The sequence below is a fragment of the Bubalus kerabau genome, chromosome 23, assembly GCF_029407905.1.
Source record: "Bubalus kerabau isolate K-KA32 ecotype Philippines breed swamp buffalo chromosome 23, PCC_UOA_SB_1v2, whole genome shotgun sequence".
Classification (NCBI taxonomy): domain Eukaryota; kingdom Metazoa; phylum Chordata; class Mammalia; order Artiodactyla; family Bovidae; genus Bubalus; species Bubalus kerabau.
The window spans coordinates 38,441,411-38,456,110 of NC_073646.1; the positions used below are offsets into that span (position 1 = coordinate 38,441,411).

Sequence of the window (14,700 nt, forward strand, 5' to 3'; positions counted from 1 at the left end):
CTCACACAGCCCATGGAGGTTGGAATAGGATTCTGAAAATGCTTGCTGAGCACTGACCTGCAGGAGATGAACGCTCAGTAATGGTCACTCTTGTGACTCAAAATAAAGACTTGAAAAGCTTCACCCCATACCTTTCCAGGAAACCTCCTGTGGGGGAATCCCAAGAATCCTTCATTACCTGAGTAAATGCAGAAACTCTTGTCTGTAGAATCCATGAGGCCAAGCTCCAATTTGATTTAGATTCCTATTTTCAGGCTTAAGGAATTTATATTTCATAGAGTCAGGTGATAATCCCTAACATTTATCAAGCACCTGTCAAGTGGCAGAAACTGTGCCTTGTAGTTTAGATGGGTTATTTGATTTTATCCTCTCAATAGCCTTGTTAAGAAGGTACGATTATTACATCCATTGAAAAAAAGGAGATGACAAAACAGGTCCAGAGACACTGAGCGCTTGTCCAACAACACATAGCTGATGAGAAGTGGAGCTGAGACTTGTCTGGTCAGAGTCCAGAGCCCTTGTTCTTCACCAGAACCAGGAGAGACTTCCCCTGCTCTGTTTGGCAAGAAGCATTTATCTTCAGAAAGTACAAACAGTTGGTTTTGTCTGTTTGACTAAAACGTCTTCCTTTTGAGGTAGTGAGTTCTTCATCACTAGGAGCATGTAAGCAGTAAGTTTCAAGGTTTGTGTTACCCTGGGCATGGAGAAATGTTCGGGTGACAGATCCAGGAAGCAGACCGCCTTTTAAACTTTCAAACATCTCGTTCTGTGATGGGCTGTCCTGCTGTAACCACGGCTGTCCCAGGAGGACACGTTAATTTTCTGGCACCCAGTTTCTCTGGAAGGGCTCTCTGTTCCTCTAACCTGGGTACCGTCCCCACTCCACACCCCACACCCCCAGTGCACCCAGCTTCTCCAGGCTCAGTCAGGACTGGGCAGAGCAGCGAAGGCTGATGCTGGGTGAGGCAGGCTGGCTGTGAGGTGGAAGAGCCAAGGAGCTCAGTTCCCTGGCAGCATAAGAAGACCCTCCCTTCTAACCCAAGGTGGGGCAGGGACCCTGATTCAGAAGAGGAAGCCCCGGAGAGGACGGGCCCATATGTGTTCTATTTTTAAAAAATAATAATTTGGCCAGACCAGGTCTTAGTTGCGGCACGTGGGAGCTTTAGCTGCGGCATGCAAACTCTTAGTTTCAGCACCTGGGATCTAGTTCCCTGACCAGGGATTGAACCCGGGCCCCCTGCATTGGGAGCAAAAACAGCCACTGGACCACTAGGGAAGTCCCCATGTGTGCTCTTGAAGAGAAGAGCATTTCTGGACCAGCTGTGGGCTTGGCCATGCTGCCTGTAACTGGCAGGATCCCTCCTCTGTCCTCAGCCCATGTTTAGAACAGTAGGGACTGAGGTCGAGGGTCTCCAGGTATTCCTGCCCACCCGTCACACTTGGGGAAGGCTCTGGACCCACAAACCTTTGCAGGATCAGGGGCCCCTCCCATCTTCTTTCCCCAAGGCCCCTCCCCTCTGCTGGAGGCCAAAGTGTCCCAGCCCCACTCTGGTCCCCGCGATGGCCTCCCATTTGTAGGCACCTGCCTCACTTGTCCTGGGGGACCTCACCCCTGGTCAGCCCCCCAGTAGGTCTGGGGTCCTCGGGTGTCCCCCTGTAAGACCTTCTCCTGCTTCTCCTTCATCTGAAGCCTCTGCTGCTCATGGAGCCATGGGAAGCCCTCCGTTCGGCTGCCTCCTCCAGGCCCCCCAAGAGGCACCAAAAAGCTCCCAGGCCAGCCCCCATCTTCAGTGACTCCCCACAGGAAAAGCTTCCTTCTCACTCTTGGCTCAGCCGGAAGTAGGTTTTGTGGATGCTCTGCTCCACGTGGTCACGCAGGGGCCCAGGCTCCTTCCCATCAGATGTCACATCTTCGCCTAGAGCCCGGGAAGCCAGGGAAGGAGGGAGCGTGGAGGAGGGTGTGACAGGCCAGGCCTGGGGCCAGGGGGTGTGTATTTCGCTGCCCACCCAGCCCATGAACCTGCCCGCAGGGGGCCGTGCGGTTCAGCTGTGTGTCCGGGAGGCAGGTGCCAGGACCCCCAACTCCAGACACCGCTGAAGGGTGGGGATTTCTGCATCCAGGGCACAGACCTGCACAGACCCAGGGTCTCCCCTGGAGGGGAGCTGGAGGGGAGAAGCTATCCTTGAAGGAGGAATAAAAAGACCTTGCCTGCTTTCTCAGGCAAGGGACCCGAGGTCCTTGGCCTCCCACGCCTGTGGCTGGGGCTCAGGTCAGGCCGACTTTCCACGCCCACCGCCCGTTCCAGGGCTGGGACTCGACACTGGGCCCAGGGCTTGGGGGAGGCACACCTGAGCGGTGGCCCCCCCAGACCCCCTGGTGTGGTTTCCAAATCTCCACCCCGGGCAAGCCCATCTGTCTGCTCCCCTCCAACTCCCCCCTCCCCAGCTCCAAGCAGCCCACCCAACGTGCCAGAGCCCCTGGAGCCCACCAGCCAGGCTGGAGCCCTACCCCTCCCTCCTAGAACAAGAATCAAATCGAGTTTCTACCCCCTCCCCTTGGAATCAGTCACATCGGCTCTGGATAGGAGGGAGCCCGGTCTGTGGGCATGGTGTGGGGGCTGGAAATGAACATTTCTCCCCAAATAATAACATCAACAACAACCTAATTCAGACCCAGCCTGGGCCCGCTGAGAGCCTTCTGTGCCTCCCTGGGAGGTCTGGAAACTGGGCCGAGGCCTTTGGGCAGAACTGAGCAGCTCCGGGGGCAGGGTGTGTAGGGGGGAGGGTAAGGACAGACCCCCAGCCTAGAGCAACGGGGAGCAGGGATGGACGGGGCTGGCTGAGGGAAGGTACCCAGCGTGCAGCCCCTCGGAGTGGCCCCCTGCGGCTCACCATGAGAGGAAGCGCCAGCCTTGGAGGTGGCACCCTTGCTGGCTGCTCGATCCAGGTGCTGGTGGCTGTGTTCCCCGCTTCGGGGGCAGGGGTGGCTCCTGGGTTTCTCAACGAGCAGTGTTAGCTGAGCCCAGTGGCTGACCCTGCACCACGATCCAGGGCTCCCTGCATCCACCCACCATGCTCACTTCCAGACTGCGGGGCTACTCCATGTGTGGTCTTAACCCAGGCTCAGCTCCCGGCCCCACCTCTTCCCTGCTGTGTCACCCGGAGCCAACCCCTCTGAGCCTCCATGTTCTCATCCATAAAATGGAAACAGTAGCAAGTTCCTTGAAAGGCTGTCTTATGGGCTTTTTCACTCAGTCTTATCTGACTCTTTGCGACCCCACGGACTGTAGCCCACCAGGCTCCTCTGTCCATGGGATTCTCCAGGACAGAATACTGGAGTGGGTTGCCATTTCCTTCTCCGGGGGATCTTCCCCACCCAGGGATCTAACCCAGGTCTCCCGCGTTGCAGGCAGATGCTTTACCGACAGAGCCACCAGGGAAGCCCAAAGGGATGAGAAATCACATGTAAAGCAGTGGTGCCTGGAGCACCTCCTGAGCTGGTGGCTAGTGTTGTCATGGCGATGAAGATGCTACAGAAGACAGGGATGACTCCCAGACCTGCCGTGTGCCCCTGCCCCACCTCTCGCCTGGCCTCAGATCCCAGGAAATGAAAGGAACAGGACCTGCTACCTCCAGTGTACTCACTTTCAGGAAACTTTTCCTGAGGACCCCCCCTCATCTTAACTGGGCCTCACCTGGGAAATGAGAGGTGGGGAGACGCCAGGCTCAGCAGTGTTGTGAGGGACATTCGAGCTGGGAGCAGGGCCCCCACAAAGTTGGGAGCAGGGCCCCACAAAGTCGGAGAGCAGGGCCCCCCACAAAGCCCCCAGAGCTGACTCGAGGGCAGCGGAGCCCACAGTCCCTGTGACGAGCTCTCCAGGTCACTGGGCAGCGCTGGCCAGGTGACCACCCAGGCGTCTCCCACCCTCCTCCAGCTCTGAGGTTCCACACCTTCAGGACACGCTCGGTTTCCACACAGACCTGCAAGCGTTTGTCTTCCTGGGACAGTCCTTAGCGACCACCCGCCCTTGTGTGACAAAGGAAGAAACCTGGGGACGGGCAGGGACAGGCCTGAGGTCACTCTGAGCTGCAACTCGCGGCCTTTAAAGGACCCCACAGATGCAGAACTGCTCTGACCTTCCCCATGGCCACATCCAGTCCTTGGAGCCTCTGCCCAGACCCCACATCTGCTGCCCTGCCAGCCTCAGTCCCCACATGCAACGACTGGTCTGGACCGCTCATGCCCTCCAAAGGCCTCCATCACAGCTGGACACAAAGACCAGACACAGCAGCCGGGCCTCCCTGTGGGCACTGGCCTCGATACCTCCCTGGGGCCCCAGTCGCTGAATTTAATCTCACATGACAGGGACCCAGAGTGCTCTGGGCCTGGTGGTTTATTGAAAAGGGGTTGGGGGGGTCTTCTTCTAGATTCCAGAGTGGGTGGCTTAGCACCAGGACACCTGGGATCCCACCCTGGGTTTGCCCAGACACAGAGAGGGTGCCCATTGGGCCGTCCTACCTGCTCCAGGGAGAGTAACGCCTCTTAACCACTTCCAAGCCGCTTCATTTGTACCATTAGTGAAACAGAATATGTACCGTTTTGGTCGTTTTTAGGCAAGCAGCTCAGTGGCACTAAGAACACTGACCCTGTTGGACAGCCTCCCCCCCCACCATCCATGTCCGGAGCTTTTTCATCTTGTAAAAGTGACCCTCTGTCCCCTTTAAACACGAACCCCCCCACCTCCCCCTCCCTGGCTCCTGGGATCCACCCTGCTACTTTCTGTCTCTATGAATCTGACTCCTTCAAGGAGCTCACGTAAGTGGTATTCTACCGTTTTTACCTTTCTGTGACTGCCTTATTTCACTGAGTATAAGGTCCTCAGGGTGCATCTATCTTGCGACAGATTTCCCTTCCTGTTTAAGGCTGAGTGATCCTCCCTTGTGTGGACAGACCACACTTGATTCATCTGTCCACGGACGCCTGAGTTGCCTCCATCTTCTGGCTACAGTGATGATGCTGCTGTGAACACGTGTGTGCGATTAACTGTTCAGTGACTCGGACTATAGCTCCAGAAGTAGAACTATTGGGTCGTATGGCAGTTCTGTGTTCATTTTGGAGGCATTCATCCACCTATTACCTGGACTGCCACTTATGAATCTGCAGGGGGTTCGGAGCTTCTCCCATGCAGGAGAAGCCCAGCCTTTCCTCCCGGAGCAATCGGCAGCAGCGTGGCGCGGGGGCGTGGAGCTGGCTGAGGCCCGTCTGCCTCCTCACTGTCTTCAGGCGTTGCTGGCGAAAGCTGACCCTTCGATCTTATCAGATTTCCAAGGGAAAAAAGAAAGGAGCGCTGATGGGTAGCAACGTGACCCGAAGGCTCCTCGGGAGAAATCTCATGCTTGGGGAGGCAAAGAGCTGGAGTGGGGAGCCTCTGCTCCATTCTGAAGAATCCAGATCCTGCAGCTACTGAGAGCCTCCAGGCAGGACGGGGGAGAAGTAATTCCATTACTCAACAGTGTGGCTTAGTCAGGGAAGAGCCCTGTTCTGTGACAGTGAACACACGCTGATGGTAACAGCTCTTCCAGCGGGACACACGAGCAGCGCCCGGCAAAATGCATCAAACTGCCTGGACTCTAAAACGCCTGCTCTCCTTCACCCGGACCCCTGGGGTGGCGGTGGGGGCATGTCGACTGAAATGCAGCTTTGAAACATTACGCCAAAAGCCTTGGTGGTGTTTTCACTGCAGGGAATTGTCACCAACTTGCCGATGATTTTGGAAAGATTGACGGCAGAAGACCAGGATGGATTGATTCCCTGTGGAGAGAAGGGCTAAGATGCTGGACCTCGGCAGAGTTTTTAACCCTCTGAATTCCTCTTGCCTTCTCAGTCGCCCCGAATCACGCTCGCCTCAGTTTATTAACCCCCTTCACGGTGTCTGGCATCTCTATGCAGCCCCTCATTTGTTATGGGCTGAATTATGTCCTCTTAAAAATTCGCACAGTGAGGTCCCATCGCCCTAGTATCTCAGGATGTGACTGTATCTGGAGACAAGAGGAGATTAAGTTAAAATGAGGTCACTGGGGTGGGCTCTAATCCAGATGACTGGTGTCCTTAGAAGAAGAGGAGACGAGGACACAGACTCACAGAGGGAGGACCACGTGAGGACACAGAGAGAAGATATCCGTCCACAAGCCAAGGACAGAGGCCTCAGGGGGGACCGACCTGCTGACACCTTGATCTCAGACTTCCAGCCCGTGCAAGGCTGGAAAGTTTTGTTCTGTAAGCCACTCAGTCTGCGTTAGTGTGTTATGGTGGGCCGAGCAAATTAATCCATGTCCATCATTTAGTCCCTCTAACAGCCCAGGGAGGTGGGTGACATTCAGAATGGGGAGGATGAGGCCAGACTCTTGCCCGAGACGGTCCGGCAGCGCCAGCGGGAGCCGGCATTTGCTGCCTCCTCCCTGCGGCCTCCAGCGGGGTCCATTTCTTTCCCGGGGTTGTTCCAGGCCGGCGAGGCTGCAGCTGAGTCTGCCTGGGTCTCCCTCCACTTTGACCTGTGGCTAAAGTGTTTCTTTTCCGGCCACCCCCTGAAAGCACCACCTATGGTCCTGGTTATCATTTGGGCTGGATCGATGCCTCCGCCTCCCAGTTCATCCATCGCAGGCAGTGAGAATGATGGTTGGGCAGCCAGGCCGGTGTCCGAGCCAAATGGCCCTGCTCAGGGCAGGGAAGCACCAGCCAAGGAGGCGGTCCCTGGAGAGTCCAGGACACAGGATGGCGGCCAGCGGCTTGGCTCGAAGGCTGGGGGCCGGAGCCAGACCAACTCCGTCTCATCCCAGCATGTGGGTTTGCACTGCAGGCGGTGACACTATTTTGGCACAGAGAGGACCCATCTGCTGTCCAGGCCCAGCCCCCGCTGATGAACGCCAGGCCTCTGGCTGCTGGCTGCGAAAACTCCGAGTGCTTTAAAGCCCGACCTTAGGGGTTTTCTATTGGTCTAATTTATAGGTCACATCAGTTTTAGGACCTCCAGAAATCACTCCAGACCAGCCTCCAGCATCTTCAGCCTGTGACATCCACCTCCCCAGGAGCCCCAGACGTTTCTGTCTCTTTTTCCAGAGACCTTGAAACTCCATCAATAATCAACGCCCACCCCCACCCAGTCACATTGAAGAGAGAGCAGGAAAGTCCCTCCCTTCTTGGGTTGTGTTATTTACTGTGTGTTTTCCTAGTTGTTCCAACCTGTCTGCTTCCTGGATTCAGTGTCATGATTTGTTCTTGTTGTTGTTTAGTCGCTAAGTCGTGTCGGACTCCTTGCAACCCCACGGACTGCAGCTCTCTAGGCTCCTCTGTCCACGGGATTACCCAGGCAAGAATCCTGGAGTTGGTTGCTATTTCCTTCTCCAAGGGATCTTCCTGACCCAGGGGAATCTTCTGGGGTTTCCTGCATTGGCAGGTGGATTTTTTATCACTGGGCCACCTGGGAAGCCCAAGTGCATGATGGACATGATTAATAACGCAGTTTTCTTTCCTTTTCAGCTCTGGATGCTGCTGGTAAAGCCAGAGACTGGTGACCTCCCTCCCCTTGGAGAAGAGAGAGCACAGCTGTCCAGCTGCCCTGAGAATCCATCACAGCACATCAGGCTCCACTTCTTCGGTGGAGCTTCTGGAATAGAACACAGTTGCTTACACATTCGTATTTCAGGCAAATGCAGGCTGTTCCTTCATCTGTTAATATTGTCTTCAAATAAAAAGGGGCGTGATGAATACCTTTCTCACACTCTCTCTCTCACACACACACATACATCAGGCATCGAGACAGTAGACAACACCAAGTTCTGGGCATCAGATCTCCCCAAGCTTGAACCCTGGGTCCACTACCTACTTGCCATAGGTATAAACTGACTTGAACGCAGCTGACCTGGGAATTACCTTGAACACAGGAGGGGTTTCTTGGAGGGACAGGTGGCCTGAGGAGCTGGGCTGTTGATAGACAGGAGGCGAGGAGCACTGGACCTCAGGATCTGCAAAAACCGTGAAGCTGCTCGCAACATAGTCCGTGTGCCTGAAAAAAGTGCCAGAAGCAGCCGTGTACAGCGGGTGGAGGCATGCCCGCGGTACTCATCAGGGTCTCGGAGCAGGGCTGTCACCCCCAGCCCCAGAAAGCCTCACAATCACTGCTTGTATCGCCTCCCTGGCCACTCAGGGCCTAACCCCTTCTCTCCACTCCAGTCACAAAGTATCCCCTGGTTGCCCTGTCCTGGCACCGACTCCCCCCATTGCCTGGGGCTGCTCAGCACCCAGGACTTTCAACGTTACCACCAGGACAGTCCCAGGCAAACAGGACAGCGGGTCCCCCCAGCTCCGTCCTCTCCTGACTTTGGCAGCCTTGCTCTCTCAGCGTTTCTGACCACCCACTCAACCCACCCTGAGTGAGTTGCCCCTCATCTGTGTGCCCACGCCCTCTCTTCTCATCACAACGCCCACCCCGCTGTACTGAAATTGCTCACTTAATCATCTCCCTTCCTGCTGCCTTATTCACTGCAGCATCCCCTGGTCCAGTCACATGATCTGTATGAGCGCAATAACATGTGTGGTTGGGGCAGGAGGGAGCCGATGACTCCATCGTGAGCAAGCCCGCTGCGCAGGGAGGCAGGGAGATTTCGCCCCCTCCCTGCCTAGAGACCCAATTTCCAGGGACAGCTCTTGGTTCTGACGTCAGTCAGGCACATCTGACTGACAGCAAGATAAAAAAACATTCTGAATTCAGAAAGCCCCTCAAAGTTCTCAGGAGGTTCTGGGGAGATAACCCAGATAGTTGAAGGGGAGGTAGGAAAGAAATTCCCCACAGGAGACTTACCCAGCTGGTGGAGAATGCCAGGGCCCACTGATGGCCATGAGGGTCACCTTTCAGGGAGGGGGGTCACCTGACCAGCATCTTGGCTGCAGCAGGTGAGGGTGTTGGGTTTGATGCTCCTGCTGTAGGAGTTTGCTAGGCCTGCCGTGAAAAATCCCACAAACTCAGGGAGCTCAGCTCATGCTCTGCGATGACCTAGAGGGGTGGGACGGGGTGTGGGAGGGAGGCTCAGGATGGAGGGGATATTTGTATTCGTATAGCTGATTCGTGCTGTTGTGTAGCAGAAATGAACACTGTAAAGCAAGTATAGTCCAATAAAACGTAAATTAAAAAAACACTGCAAACTGGGAGTCTTAACCACCAGAAACGCACTGTTTCTCAGTTCTGGAGGTTGAACGTCCAAGATCAAGGTGGTCAGCAGCGCTGTGCTCCTCCCTGTGGGCACCCATTCCAGGCTTCTCTCTCAGCTTCAGATAGCTTCTTGGCTTGTGGCAGCATCATTCTAGTCTTCATCCTGCATTCTCTCTGTGTTTGTGTCCATGTTCAAATTTCCCCTTTTTATAGGGACGCCGGTCGTATTGGATTGCAGCCCACCCACCCTCGTCCAGGGTGACCTCATCTTGACTAATGATGGCTGTAATGACCCCCCTTCCCAGTAAGGTCACACACAGAAGAACTCGGGGTTACGACATCAACACGTGACTGCGGGGAGGGGAGACATCATTCAACTCAGGACACCCACCAGGACAGAGTTCAGGAGGCAAGGTGGCCCCTCAAGATGAAACGAGAGAGCCATCCCCAGAAAAGGAGGGGAGTGGATGCTGAGCTGTTTGACCACAGTCGCCCTGGGGGCTGTGAGATTCACTAGGTCATGAGCTGTCAGAGGGCCAGGGTGTAAATGAACAACTTGCCTTCTCCGCAACAGAACCTTGACTTCCATTAGGTCTACACGATGCACCTGCTAAACAGGTGTTGCCTGAGCACCTACTGGCAGCCAAGCTCTGCTCAAGGCACCTGGACTACAGAAGTGAAGACAGATAAAAATCTCTGCCCTCCTGGGGCTTCCATTCTAGTGATAACCGCCCTCCCCAACACCCTGACCATCTGTTGATTCCCTCCAGAGGGAGGCAGGGCCTCATCTTTCCCACCACGGTCCTTCCTGTGGTTTTGGCCACACGATCCCAGCAACACTTTTCCTGGGGGGATACTTGCCTCCAGAGGTGTCAGCCCCCATCCCCAACCCCATCCAACTGTCTTCTCCGCCCTCACCCCAGCCCCCCACCCCCTGTCTTTCTTTGTCTCAGGAACTAAAACAGGAGGTGAGTTTATCAGACACAAATTGCTCAAGGACCTCATTCATTTTGTGCAGTAATTAAATAGAAGCTGTTTGGAAATATAATTATAGATTGGCCCATCAAAGCAAATTAAATCTTTGAAGAGTAATGGCCTAATTAGCTGCTAGATTCTGCCATTAAAAAAAATCCAAATGCCCTGTTGTCCCGAACCAGGAAATATCAGGGCCCAGCTGTGAAAGGCATCAAAGGGACATTAATATCAGGTGGCTGTGGATTCTGAGCAGATGAGGGGCCTCAGGGTGTAGACTCATTTATCAAGATTAACCTGGCTGGCTAGACTAGGGGTCCTCGTTTATTTATTTGCTTCACAGAGTCTTAACAGATGTGTATACACTATCCACTCTGGGCTTCTTGGCTGGGTCCCACTTGGACCCCCTTCCTCTCCAAGCCCTTTCTCTTCCTTGTTAATGCTGACTCTGAATATCTGTTCTGTATCCTCAGGACCAACCCCGTCTCTGCCACAGCCTCTCCTATCCCAACTCTCCTCACGATCCCAGTTTTCCATTGATCTGGGAGGTAGGTGAGGCTCCGGAAAGTTCTGGAACATGCCAGGACGTCTCAGGTCCTTGCCCCTATCTGAGCCTTGACTCTATGTAATGGGTGCCTGTGGGGCCTGGGGCTCCCCCAGCGGGGCTGACAATGCTGCCACCCTTCAGGTCCTCTTGTAGCACCAGCATCCTGACTTTCCCCATAGGTAATTGCACTCCACCCGTGGTCCACGTGGACTGCAGCAGGTAAACTCCACCTGGCGGGCCCAACGATGGACACGTGATCCCGGCCTGGCCAATCAGATCACTTCATTCCCCCTAGCCCCAGTGATTGGTCAGAGGTGGGCATGTGACCCAAGTCAGGCCAATCAGAAGCATAGCAGTGTCACACGGGCTTTTCTCCCGAGCTGGAAGCAGCAATCCTGCTACTAGAAGGCAGCACCCCCCCTGTGGATGCTTGGCTCTGCACCAGGCTCCAGTGCAGGCTCGAGTCCTGCATCATCCGGGTGAGGAGTGTAACCTCCCTGGGTTTTCCAGTTTCAGTTTTAATACATGAACCTTTCATTTTTTATAACGCTGCAGCCCGTTTGAGTCCAGTGCTAGCAGTTGAAATTTGAAAGCCTCTAATTCTGCAAGCTTCTCTCTTCTCAGCACCCGCAACCAGGAGGCCCAGTTGCCAGCACATTGCCAGCTTCGAGGGGCTCAGCCAGGGCTTCCTGTCTCCAGCCCCAGCTCCCCCAGAGAATGACAGTTGGAGCCCTGGCCCTAGAGATCTCCTCAGAAACAGATGGGACATCCCCCAACATACACACCAGATCCCTTGAAAAGTGGATGCCAAGACCCTGTTAGAATTTTATTGGACACACGCCCAGGGGAAAAAATTGGGGAGGGTGTCAGGAAAGACTGGAGGGCAGTAAGCCCACAGTGTAAGGTGGACTCTGAGGGCAGGTGCGAGGGTAGGAAAGCAAGGTGGGTGGAGCTGTTCTAGACACCATGCAGGTTTAAAGGGCCACCATGCGGATTTAAAGGGGGGGCTTGTGAGATGGTTGTGGGCGGGTCTGGAGCCCCCATCTCCTACCCTGTCACCCTCAGTCACCAGCTGGGAGCAGGAGTCCCAGAACATCGGTGTGGGGGCACTGAGTTGGTCTTTCTTGTGGGGTGTGTCGGGGGGGTCTGCAAGGAGACTGTCACACTGGGGTCTCCTGTCCAGGACCTGCAGGCTGGACCCTGAGGAGCAGGGCTGAGGGTCACCACACTGAGCTGCTCTTCTCCTGATGGGGACCCTCTGTGGGTCAGCTCTGACAGCATGGCTGGCCATGTCTAATGAGCTTGTGTGGTTGTTGCTAGGAAGACTTTGGAGTCCCATTGAAGACCTGCATGGTCTCCCATCTGGTATACCTTCCTGAACTCAGCGTCCTGGGCTGTGAAATCTCTCCTGGGGGTGTCTTGTGGATTGAAGTCACTTATTCGTTTGCTCATTCATTCAGTCAGTCATTTGCTGGGTGCTTTCTAGAGTCAAGGCTGTGCTTGAAGTTGAGATGAATGAGTGGACTGGGGGCACTGCGCTCATGAAGCTAGAGCCTGATTGGCAAGAATGACAAAAATACAACAAAAAATTAGCAAAATGATTACAATTGTCAGGGTCAAGAAGGACTGGCTGTGTGTGTACATGATGGGATGAGAAGGGAGGGATGTGGCTTGGGACAGTGGGGTCCTCTCTGAGGTCATGACATTTCTAACCATTGGGGTTCAAAGGGTCATGAGTGAGCCCCTTGGGGTGAGAAGGGCGATGGGAACAAATGAGAGAATTAATGGAAAGTAATTGCTGCGGGGTTTGCTGTAGGGCCCTTCCCTGCTTCCCCCACCTCCCTGGAGGGCTGTAGGCTGTGGGGTGCTGGCCCCAGAACCAACAGCCAACAGGAGCGGTGGTGAGAAAGCAAAACTGCCCCCAGGCCCGAGGGGAGACCTGGTCCAGAGCCCTCAGAGTCTCAGTCTGGGGTGGCCCACCTTGGCTGGCAAGTGGCCGTGCCAAGGCAGAGGACGAGAGGCCCGGCTGGCCTCGGGCCCTCCCATCTCCAGCCTCCAGCAAAAGGGATCCCCAACCTGGAGGCCCAAGAGCTTCCTTTGACCAGCACTATGTCAGTTCATGATAGACGAGAAGACACAACTACCACTGATTTAATAGCAGCTTGAGGGGAGGCAGAAATACTGCATTGTTTGTAAGATACATGTGGATGTAAACATTAAAATTTATAAGGAAAGAAAACTCTAAGAATTGAGAAAATACAGGAATTAAAAATCTCCTATGCATGCATGCTCAGTCTCTTCAGTCGTGTCAGATTCTTTGTGGCCCCGTGGACTGTAGCCCGCCAGGTTCCTCTGAATGGGATTCTCCAGGCAAGAATACCAGAGGGGGTTGCCATGCCCTCCTCCAGGGGATCTTCCCCACCCAGGGATCAAACCTGCATTTCCTGCATTACAGACAGTTTCTTTACAACTGAGCCACTGGGGAAGCCCGAAATCCCCTCTCAAGTGGGTTGAATTGTGATCCCCCAAAGATACATTCAGTCCTAACCTCCAGTGCTTGTGAATGTGACGGTATTTGGAAAACAGGTCTTTGCAGATACAATTAAGTGAAGGATCTCAAGATGCAATCATCTGTATTCACTGCTGCTGCTGCTAAGTCGCTTCAGTCTTCAGTCGTGTCCAACTCTGCGCGACCCCATAGACGGCAGCCCACCAGGCTCCCCCATCCCTGGGATTCTCCAGGCAAGAACACTGGAGTGGGGTGCCATTTCCTTCTCCAATGCATGAAAGTGAAAAGTGAAAGTGAAGTCACTCAGTCGTGTCCGACTCTTCGAGACCCCATGGACTGCAGCCTACCAGGCTCCTCCGTCCATGGGATTTTCCAGGCGAGAGTACTGGAGTGGGGTGCCATCGCCTTTTCCATATTCACTGGGTGGACCCTAAATCCAATGGCAAGTGTCCTGATAAGAGACAGAAGACAGACTCATGGGGGAAGAAAGCCATGTGACAACAGATGCAGAAATTGGGGTGATGCTTCTACAAGCTGGGGAAGGAACACCAAAGATTGATGGTAGCCCCCAGAAGAGAAGAGAGGCGTGGACTAGATTCTCCCTCAGAAGTTCCAAAAAGAACCAACCCTGCTGACACCTTGACTTTGCACTTTCGGCTTCCAGAACCGTGAAAAGACGAATGTCTGTTGTCTTAAGCCGCACGGTTTGTGGCTATTTGTCATGACAGCCTAGGAAACTAACACAGCCTTCAAGGTGGGGAGCTCTTTTCCAGAAAGGCACTCGTGGGGTTTGCAGAGCCTTTGACAGAGGGGCTGTGGGTGCAAAGATGTCACTTCTAGCAGCCAAGGTGGGGAAATTGTGTGTGCGTCTCCAGGCTCAGAAAGAATCAAGCAGGGGGACCTGGGCAGCCAGGGCACTCCCAGCATCCTGGATGGCTCGCTGTCCCCTGGAGGGCAGATGGGGCCAGAGACGGCCATGCCTGGAGACGTCTAGGGTGGCCAGCTAAGGCAGAAGCCCTGGGAAGTTGGGGTGCAGCACCTCCAAGGCCCCAGTTCATTTTGGTGCAGGCTCAACAGAGACATGTGCTGAACGTAATTATACTGGATGCTGGTGGCGGAGCTGCGGGGGGATCCTATACACACTCGTGTGATCTCCCATAAGCCTCTCCCCAGCCCAGCAAAAAGACAGGCTGTACTGCCCCCATTTTTTTCAGCTAAGAAAGTTGACCACAGAGACATCAAGCAACTTGCCCAAGGTCACACAGCTGGCAAGAGGCAGAGCCAGGAACAGCACCTCTGCTTCCGTCTCTCCTGCACTGCCGGGGGCGGCTGTTAATGGCCATCTGTTCCTGGACACTTCCCCGTCCCCCTCCCCAGCCCCATAGGGCCACCATTGCCTCACCAGAAGTGAGAGTACTAGACTTGGTTCTCAAGCAGGGTGTGCCCCGGAACCATCCAGGGAACTT

At 54.7% G+C, this 14,700-nt stretch overlaps 1 long non-coding RNA gene across 1 annotated transcript; it reads right to left on the reverse strand.

The window, feature by feature from the left end:
• Positions 1-2,727: 2,727 nt before the first annotated feature.
• Positions 2,728-9,955, reverse strand: LOC129637293 (uncharacterized). The gene is made up of 3 exons (XR_008707419.1): positions 8,859-9,955; positions 7,931-8,063; positions 2,728-7,664 (listed from the first exon to the last, which is right to left on the reverse strand). It is a non-coding gene; the product is annotated as an uncharacterized LOC129637293 (long non-coding RNA).
• Positions 9,956-14,700: the final 4,745 nt, after the last annotated feature.